The sequence below is a fragment of the Amaranthus tricolor genome, chromosome 16, assembly GCF_026212465.1.
Source record: "Amaranthus tricolor cultivar Red isolate AtriRed21 chromosome 16, ASM2621246v1, whole genome shotgun sequence".
NCBI classification, from domain to species: Eukaryota; Viridiplantae; Streptophyta; class Magnoliopsida; order Caryophyllales; family Amaranthaceae; genus Amaranthus; species Amaranthus tricolor.
In genome coordinates, this window is record NC_080062.1 from 7670410 (window position 1) to 7681437 (window position 11028).

Below are 11028 nucleotides of genomic sequence, written 5' to 3' on the forward strand. Positions count from 1 at the left end.
GTATTTTTAATAATTAATATCGTTATTTTACTGATAAACCGAATAAAATTTATTTAAGTCCATATATGGTCACGAAAATCCATATAAATTTTTTAAAATGTATCTACTGATTATATAAGTGTCTCATAAAATTTTCATGTCCAAAAGACGTCATTTAGTATTTATTTTATATTTTACCGTTTTCAAACTTACCGATTATTAATAAACAAGTAAAAATTATTAAGGTCCTTAAATGTCAACGAAATCTTCCCAAACTTTTACCAATTTTACCTACTATCCATATAAGTATGTGATAAAAATTTCAAGTCCATATGTCTTTGTTTGGTAATTATTTTATATTTTATCATTTTACAATTTACCGTTAAACAATTTAACGATTATTCAAAAATTATAAAAAAAATTCAAAACTAAATATATTATGGCCAAATCTTGTTGGAGACATTATAATATGTTTTTATTAATTATTTTTGATGATGAAGAGTTCATCTAATACCATGTTTTATAATAAGAGTATTTAACACCTTAAGATCCATTAAAATATCAATTTAACGAATAATCTCAACAAAAAGTATCCAAGAAATTTTCTTAACATATGGCTACTGAAAATTTCTCTTAAAATGAATTTAAAATGTTTGCAAATTCATAAAATCATTTCCATCACAATAACTTTCACAAAGTAGTGTTAAACATGCCTTTAAACATACAATAATTTATAAAATCAACATGCATGATGCCCACAATAATAATACATGTAATAAATTATTCCATACTCAAATTTATCATTTTCACATCATTTTTCAAGATTTAAGAACTTCACTTTGGGAATTTTTTTTTTTTTTAAAAAAAGAAGTTTATACACAAACTTTCCCAACTTTTCTTAAATCCTTTAAAAATCACCCCATGTGACATACCTCGACTCCAAGCCTATATAATTATTCCGTAAGCTCCCACGTAAGCTCCTACGCGTTCTTATAAGTGGTTCTAACTTTGGGTCCTTGCCCTTCAAGTCTCAACTCCAACTCTTCAACTAAACTCTATACTTGGTGGATTTCTTCAAGTTTGGTGTCTATGGAAAGCTCTTAAGATGAAGATTATTTTTATGGGAGATTTGAGTTTATAAACATAAATTTTCAGAAGTTTTAGATGGGTTTTTGAAGAAGATTTGATGAGAAAATAAGGTGTTTTTGCTAGAAATTGTAAGATTGAACTTCAACTTTGCTTATGGATGAAATAAGGAGTAAAATGAAGAGTGAAAGAAGGTTGATGGAGCTGAAAATATGGACAGCAAATATGTCTTGATTTATTATGTTTGCATGCTTGTTATGATGGTGTTTTTGGGTAAGAACAATAGGGGCTTTGGGTAGAGAGTTTGGTGGAGTGTGCAAGTGAGTTTTGGGGCTAAAAGAGGGCTAGTATGACAGCTAGGGGCTGCTGTTTTGGGGCTGGTTTGGAGTGCTTTTTGTCCTCAATTTGGTCTATTATGGTATAATAAAGGTTTATCTAAGATAGTTTAAAGTTTGGGTAAAAATTGTTGTACATGTAACAAGTTATGTGACTTGTACTTCATGTTTAAAAATCACTTGTATATGTGTGAAATATTTAATTTACTCCCATCATGGTTATATAATATGCTTGGGTAATAATTAAAATTTTTTTTTTTTTGAACTGTTATGGGTACTTGCTCAATTTTAAGTTTTTACCTCCAAAGTTTACGTTACTTGTTTCGATTCATAATCATGTTACGAATTAACAAGTTTCTAATCATCGTAGAGATTTTTCAAATTACTACCATCACTAATTAAATTATAATTAGTAACGAAAAAATATATAAGAAAAATTAGGCGTTAAAAACGACTAATGAAATTTTCTAATAATACGACTGTTTCAGTCTTCCCTTCTTACAAGAGTTTCGTCCTCGAAACTAACTCAAACTAATGGTTATAAATACATCACTCAAATAAGTAAGGGTATCTAATTAACATATCGTCCTCTTTTTCCCAAGTAGCACTGTCGGTATCCTGTCCACTCCATAGCACTTTCACAAGTGGAATCGTGCGGCTACGGAGTTTTCTAACCTCTCGACCTAGGATCCTCAGGGGCTTTTCCTCATACTGCAAGCTTTCAACAAGTTGAATGGGCTCATACTGGAGAACATGTGATGGATCAAACACATATCGGCGCAATTGCGACACATGGAACACATTGTGAACCTTAGCTAATTGTGGGGGCAATGCTAACTCATAAGCTACCTCCCCAACTCTACGCAAAATCTCATAGGGTCCAATGTACCGAGGATCAAGCTTCCCCTGCATTCCGAACCTCTTGATTCCCTTTGTTGGCGAGACTTTAAGGAACACCTTCTCACCGACTTGGAACTCAAGTTTCCTCCTCCTACGATCTGCGTAGGATTTCTGTCGATCTTGGGCAGCCTTCATCCGGTCTCTAATGATTCTGACTTGTTCAGCGGTCTCTCTGATCATTTCTGGTCCAACGAGCACGCCGGGCCTCCCGGTATCCCAATAAAGTGGTGTCGTACACCTTTGGCCATACAAGGCCTCATATGGAGCCATACCAATACTACTCTGATAACTATTGTTGTAGGAGAATTTTATCAACGGTAAGATGTCCTCCCACGAACGCTGAAAATCAAGGACACATGCCCGAAGCATATCCTCTAGAGTCTGGATGGTCCTCTCCGTCTGCCCATCTGTAGCTGGGTGAAAAGCGGTGCTGTAATTAAGGGTCGTGCCGAATGCCCTTTGTAGCTCATTCCAAAATCGAGCCACAAATTTTGGATCTCGATCTGAAACTATTGTCATCGGTATACCATGAAGTCTAAGTACTTCTTTCACATAAGCATCAGCCAATTGTTTTGCTTTCCAAGTTACTTTAGCAGGAATAAATCTGGCAGTCTTAGTGAGTCGATCAACAATCACCGAAATAGAATCATTTCCTCTTCTCGAACGGGGCAATCCAACAACAAAGTCCATACTCACTGATTCCCACTTCCACTTAGGCACGGGAAGTGGTTGCAATTCCCCCGGAGTGCGCTGGTGGTCAATCTTGACTTGCTGACATACTAGACATCGAGCTATGAAATCCTCGACATCCTTCTTCATGTTCATCCACCAAAAGTATTGTTTTAAATCTGCTAGCATCTTATCCCGTCCTGGGTGGACAGAATACATAGTCGAATGTGCCTCCTTGAGTATTTTCTCTATCAATTCAGGATCTCGGGGCACACATAACCTTCCCTTTAGATGAATACTCCCATCTTTAGCAATACTGAAGTCTTTAACTGCACCCTTTTCAATACCAATCTTCAACTCTGACAAGAAGTCATCATACTGTTGTAGCTCACGGATCTCCTCATGTAGACTCGGTGTTGTACTCACAGCATTGAGAATGCTGTCGTATGATCCCTTCTTAACCACAATCAATTCTAGCTCCTTCATCTCCACATAAATCTCGTAGGGCACTGAAATTAGTCCATTATTGACCATTCTCGGTTTTCGGCTTAAGGCATCTGCTACACGGTTTGCCTTCCCGGGATGATACTCCAAAGTGAGGTCATAATCTTTCATCAATTCTAGCCACCTTCTCTGCCTCATGTTAAGCTCCTTCTGTGTAAACAGATAAGTCAAACTCTTGTGATCGGTGTAGATCTTGCAAGTAGTGCCGTAGAGATAATGCCTCCAAATTTTTAAGGCAAATATGACTCCGGCTAATTCTAAATCGTGCACTGGATAGTTCTTCTTATTTGGCCTCAATTGTCTCGATGCGTAGGCAATCACTTTCCCCTCTTGCATGAGTACACAACCCAAGCCCTCTAAAGATGCGTCACTGTATACCGTGAACTCTTTCCCATCCTCTTGCATGAGGACGTTGTATTCTTAAGTGGGGGTGAGTGTAATACCCCAGATTTAGCTTGAAAAAGAATTGATAGACTACTCATATCAACAAGGTGTATCTTCTTTTCTTGGGAACCCATTTGCTAAGAACTCCACAGTTAAGCGTGCTTGGTGGAGAGCAATCTTAGGATGGGTGACCTCCTGGGAAGTTTTCCCGGGTGCGCACGAGTAAGGCCAAAGTGCGCTGGAAAGACTTGTGTTGGTTTTTGGGGCTAGTCTACAGTCTCCAAGAGTAGTCACCAGCGGTCCGAGGGGCCGGGGTGTTACACTTATATGTCAAGTGGGAATGATATGATGTAAAAATGTATATAATTCATTTTTCTATCTGTTTTTTTTATTTATGACGCTTAATTATTATACAAATACTAAATGTTTGGAAAATGATTTTTCAGCTATCTAAAATGATTTATAAAACAATTGGTGTTAAAGCCAATTCAGTTTTTATACAAAGTTGAAAAACCATTTATTAACTTTTTTTTGGTGTTAAAGCTGGTTTTCTTAATTTATGACGCTTATTTATTATTAGACAAATTTATGCGATACGAGTTTCATATATCATAATCAAATTATTTCATTTGCTTGGCTCGACCAATTATCTACATATCTTATTATTAATTGGTTAGTGCGGGTTAAATTTATAATTGTTTTTAAGAGTATATAAAATATCCCGGGGCCTCAACTATCAGTTTAAGCCTTTAGTTGAATTGAACTAACTCAACTAAAAACTTAAAATTATAATTAAGGCCCCATAATATATCATATACTCTAACACTAACTTATTAATTGCGTTATTGACTTCATGTTAGTTGATGATGAATTGGCATACAATTAAAAGGGTAATCTTTTTGAACATGTAATTAAATAAAAATAGTCTATAATAATTACTTTTGCTAATAAAATATACTTTTATAGATTAAGAAAAGAAATAAAAAATAATAGTTATCCTCCAACTATATTGTTTTTGCATTTGTCCACTTTTCTAACATTACAAGAGGATCACAACGCTTAAAATATTTTGCCAAAATTGTGATCATGATCCAAGATTATACCCCCAAGCTATGTCTTCTATCATTTTCTAGAAGGACAAATTTGAAGCATACAAATAAATTAAAAAGAAAAATAGTAAAAAAATGTGGTAATTTATAGAAAGTTAAAAATGAAAATGTGGCAAATCTCATCCGACAGATAAAAATGAAAAATGTAGTAAAGCCCATTGGACGAAGAAAGTAGTAGTGTATTAGGTTGTTTGGTAAATGACTATTAGATTGAGTTTTTAATTAAATTTTGACTTTTTTCGTAAGTCCAAAAGATTTTAAAGATTTTTAATAAACAATTTTTCAGCTATCTAAAATCTGACTTTTACGCCAAATAAAAAGCTAACATTGTTAGCTTTTATCAATGACTTTTAACTTGTTGGGCCACTTTTGCTCTAAAGAATAGCCAACGGCTTATATCAAAATTTACCAAACATCTCTCTAAGGTATATACTTATCCGACTAGCTTAAAAGCTAACAAAAATCTTCAATACTTTAAGATAGTTAATAAGCCAACTAAAAAGCCAAAAGCCAACATTTAATATTTGTTTTTCAAACAACCCATAAACTATCTCCGTTCTAAAATACTATTATACAAGCATTATCTATATCACGAAGTTTGAAGAGACTATGCATTTCTAGTTTAGAATTAAGACTCATTAAGTGCATAGTAGATTATATAGTACATTTTGAACTTTTAAGTAAATTATTAGTTTAAATTTTAAATTGAGTTTATTAGTGTCCGCTTAAATGAGTGTAAATATTTAAAGTAAATAAAAGTTAAAGTAGAAAAACAAAGTTAGTTAGATTTATGATTAAAGTAATCTGTTTCTTAGAGAAGTGGCAAAATTGGTTAGAAATTAATGAAAAATAGATCATCATCATTATACCCAGTGTATTCTACTCATAAGAAACTATGATCAAGGTCTGGGAGGAAAAGGGATGACGGCAACTCATACCCATAAAGAAGAGTGTGGTCAAAGAGTCCCTCGGCTCTAGAGCGTGCAACTACTCACAAAGCCTGTAATTTACACATACCATGATCAATACCAATAATTAAAAGGAAATAAAAATAAGAAAAAAATAAGATATAAATTTACCCAAAGGAAGGGTGAAGAAATCTTTTCCTTCAATTGAGGAAAATCGTTATTTTTTGAATTCATTACAGTTAATTTATTCTCATTTTACCTCGCTCTTTTACAATTATTTTAATTTACTTCATTTATATTTCAAATTATCTTTATTTCATTAATTGGAATTTTTATCCTTTTAAAATATACTCTCAATCTAAGCGAGACGGAAAAGGTAAAATGATTTGTTTTATGAGTTTTATTATCTTTGGACGTTCGTGTGTGTGTATGTGCGAGGGTGCGAGTATGTTGGAAGTGTATGGTTAAGTCTCTAATTCTTAGTTTTGCATGGTGAGGAAGACCATGCCCTTAAATCTGGCTGCTAATGTTATCCCACGTGGTAGAGTTTGCCCCATGCTATCCCATTACACGTGTCCATATATATTTACAATATTTGATTTTTCATTTAATTCAATCCAGCTAATTAAATTCTTAAAATTTCTAATTATTTATATTAAAAAATTTAATAATTTAATATTAATAATCTTCGGAATGAGACGAATCTAACAAAATCAAACGTGATTACTCATCTGTCCTCTTTGAATTGCATCAAAGAGAAAGTGCGTAAGTTTTACAAAAGTGGTAATAAATTAAGAGAGAGAATGAATTGTGTGTATGAAATTAACAGATAGTTAAAATATATGAATGAGATTAAAAGAAAGTGATAAGTCATTGTCCAAATATTGAAATAATGCAAATTAAATAGGAGGAACCAAAATGAAAAATAATACAAATTTTAATAGGACATAGAAAGTATATTTTAACTTATAGATACAAACTAATCATAAACTAAGGTGATGAATAAACAATGTTAATTTTCTAATATTGTGAGTAATTTGAAAACAAAAAAAGTAGAAGTAGGCGTAGATTGTTAAAAAGTACCCCCTTCTTCCATGAGAATTCCCATGGCCACATCATACAATCAAGAAAATGAATAAAGTGGTATTTTGTCTAAAAAAAAAAGAGAGGTAAGCGATTAAGAAATAAATCGCCTTATAGTCAGAAAAACGGCTTTGGCGATCAAATAGGGACTACAGGACCCATAAGGTAATAAGGCTGAGGATTACCCACCAAATATCATATGCAAATCAGCATCGACTAATTTAATGATGTGTGATTTTCCTCACATGTGAAATATTTCCAACACCTTCGATTTTAATACCATGTTAGACCATGATAATTCGTCACATAATTCACGATTCTGATACCTATAATTATACATGAATGTAATTAGGTGAAGAAACAAACAAGTCACCCAAATTTGGATGTACCAAAGACAAAGAAAACCCAAAGTGTAGTGATGATCATGCTGCAGATATGCATGTAATTGGGTATTTGAGCTGCTTCCTTAGTTTAGGACGATATCCAAATTAAAGGATTTCCATGTTACTTAGAACATGCATCAGATTTTATGTGTCTGTTTGAATTGTTTGTTGAACAGAAAAAACACTTGCAATTATTCATAATAAATGTGTTCTTTTGCTTCATTCAGTGTATTATATGTTTGTGCTTGGTCCGACCCACGTGAATTCACTTAATTTACTTCTTGTGACAATATATATTAATTTGTAGTCTAATGTAGCCAATTTTAGATTGGCAACTACCACTAGTTTGTCGTTTAGTTAGTTCATATGACTCCCAATACAACTTAATTTAAACTTTATTTACTAGCTCCTACCTAACTTGCTATTAGGCAGTAACAATTCCTCACATACTCTTATCGTGGACCATTCGTGTGGACACTGAACATCCGTGGGCTCGAGCCCACGAACCCACGGGTGAAGAGCGTTGACTTGCATATACAATTGGTGAGGTTCATTGTTTCCCGAAACCATATGGTAGTAGGAGGATTAGCTCACCAAGTATATATGCAAGTCTGCAACCACTATTTTATTGATGTGAGATCTTGTCTCACATGTGAAGTATTTCCAACACTTGAAAAGATATTTTAGGTCTGTTTGATAAACGACTGTTAGTTAAAGCTATTGGTTGATTAACAAGCCAGAACTATTGGCTGAAAAGCCCACAGTTTAAGCTAGCTGCTTAATTCAACTTGAAATGAAAGCCTCAAAGAGGTTCAACAATGAAAAACAAAAGCAAAAGATAAACACAAGTGTTTATAGGTATCTTATATACCTCCCCCTCAAATATAGTTTATTAGATTGAATTCAACAATTACAATGTAATAAACTTCCCCTTATCTTGAGAACAACTCTCTCAAGATCACAATACTAATTCTATGAAGAACACTCTCAAGTTTCTTACAAAGAAATAGCCCTCTTAACAATATATGTTTGTGGTGCCCTTTGCTTTATGAACGATACTCCCATTTATAGAGAAAAGTGAGTATTATACTTAGAGTCACACTTTAATGCACCATAAAGCACAATTACATCACACAATTAACATACCTATTAAGTATGACAATAAACATTACAATAAACAAGCATTAAACAAGGAGTTACACAACCTTTCAATGCCTTTAAAGTGGCCAAACTAACCAAAAAGGAATCTGAGGCACAATGCTCGAACAAGCGCCCCATGTGCTTGAACGAGCAATTAGTTTAGAACCCACCGGCACAATGTACCTTAAACGAGCACATTTGTGCCTTGAATGAGCACACCTCTCCAGTCTACTTTTGACTTACATTTCATGTTGCCTTGTTCAAGCAACCTCAGATCATGCCTTGCCTTGTTTAAGGCATGGTTCCACCCTTTAGTGAAGCCTCATTTGCCTCACATTAAGCACCTCATCCATCGTTCCAAACCTTAATTCACTAACATACGACACATCCTCATCGTTCCTCTCCAAAGTACAAGACAAAGCATGTTCGATTAAGTGTTCAAAGTTAGCGTTATTGTTATGAATATTGGCACTTGCTTTAACACAACTTATTGGAGTTGTTTGGTGAAAATTATTTGTTGGTTGCTGGTTGTTTATTAGAAAGAAATATGCAAATAAGCCAAAAATAATAAAAACTAACATGAACAAGCCACCTTTTCAACTAGATTAAAATCATTTATCAAACACTTTTTAGCTGTTTAACCAACTAAAAATTCAAAAGTCAAAGATAATAGAAAAGCCAAAAGCAAGAAGCTAAATGTCAAACAATTCTCAAAGTATAATCTAATGTGCTAGTCATTGTTTCTATTAAAATCATTGTTTCTATTAATGATAACATACAAGTATCTTATCATTAGACAAACAATGGATACCTTCCCCTCAAAATGAGTATCTTATCATTAATATACTCAACAATACAGCAATGACTCACCTTACAAGCTTTAAGAACAACCTCTTAAAGCAAAGATTGAACCTTTGATGTCAATCTCTCTCAAATGCCCTAATACAAGTGGAGTGAACTCTCTTGGCTAAAATCCTAGTTTACTCTAAGTATTAGGCTCTCTCTTGAACCATAATGAACTCCTAAGATCTCTTATATAGTCCCATGACATATTTGGGAGCCTTAGGACAAACCCACAAAAGCCCACACAGAACCATGATTAAAACAGAATACATTATGCTTCCCCCGCTGATGCTTACTTGACCGAGCCCCCCAAGCTCGACCAGTTGAGCGTCTCACAGTAGCTACTGGATTGTAGCAGTTACTTGGCTCGACCGAGCCAATGTTGCTCGACCACTCGAGCAACTCACCTGGGAGCCTGCTACCTCGAGTTCGAGCAATCCTTCCCTCTAATCATGCCTTGATCAAACCCCTTCAAGTCATCCTCATTCAACACTTGATTAAGAGACCCAAACCTTAGCACTCCATTTTCCATTGCACACTTCACAGCACTCTCAAGTGTGCAAGACATGGCATGAGCAATGAGGTGCTCAAAGTCATCATCAATATTGTGGGAATCGGCTCTTGCTTCAACAATAACCTTATTGGATGCACCTATCATGAATGATCCATATTAGCATGAAATTGTTTGCTTTGGGCTAACACGCATATGTTTTTGGACGTATTTTTATTACAGGTTTTCATATTAATTTGTAAGCTCTTTTGCATTTATCCCATATGGGACTTAGGATGTTCACTAAATACTACCTCTCTCAGACCAATAAACACATCACTCGAGTTCTCTCCTCTAAGGCTCTAACAATATAAGATCACTACAACATAATATACTTTTAGTGGAATATATTTAGTGACATTTAATTTAAAGTTCACTACTTTGAATTTCTGATAGTGGATTTAGTGACATTTATTAGACCATTAAGCAGTATAATAAAAAATCATACTAAAGTTTTTTACGACATAGGATCTAGTGACATTTCTCATAAATTCCACTATAGACTATAGTAACAATTATATATGTTACTAAAGGTCAAATAAAGTGTCAGTACATCACTTTATAGTGAAGTTTAAACTAATAACCAACAATTATTACACCAAAAATCTAAATCAGTTACATTTTTTTTAATCTCAATAAATCTTATGTCGTGAAAATTCAATTTTGTTGTACTGTATGTTTTTTGCACCAACAATTTACCACAAGGATCTGGTTCTTTAATTACCATATTAAGAAGACTCTCGATACAAGTCACCAAGATCGAACTGATTCTCCCACCACAAAGTTACACTGAGAACCCTCTAAATGTCGTGATTGATCCACATTAATATGATATCCGACAATCTATATACTCTATTAGCCTGGGAACTCAAGTGTATGATCTAAATATCCTTGTTATTTTAATATTTCATTTATTTGCTAAAATGAGCTTTACTATTCAGGATTCATCCTATCCTAGTGAAAAAATAAGCTTAACTTCTCCTTTAATTTCTTAATTCTACAAAAATTCCCATATACAAAACAAAAAAATAAAATAAAAGGACCACATACAATTAATTTGCATTCCTTTCAAAATAAAAAGTTCGTTTTGCATTTATTTGGATTTTATTTTCTTACTTAACAAACTTATTGTTCAATTATTAATTCTTTACTTAA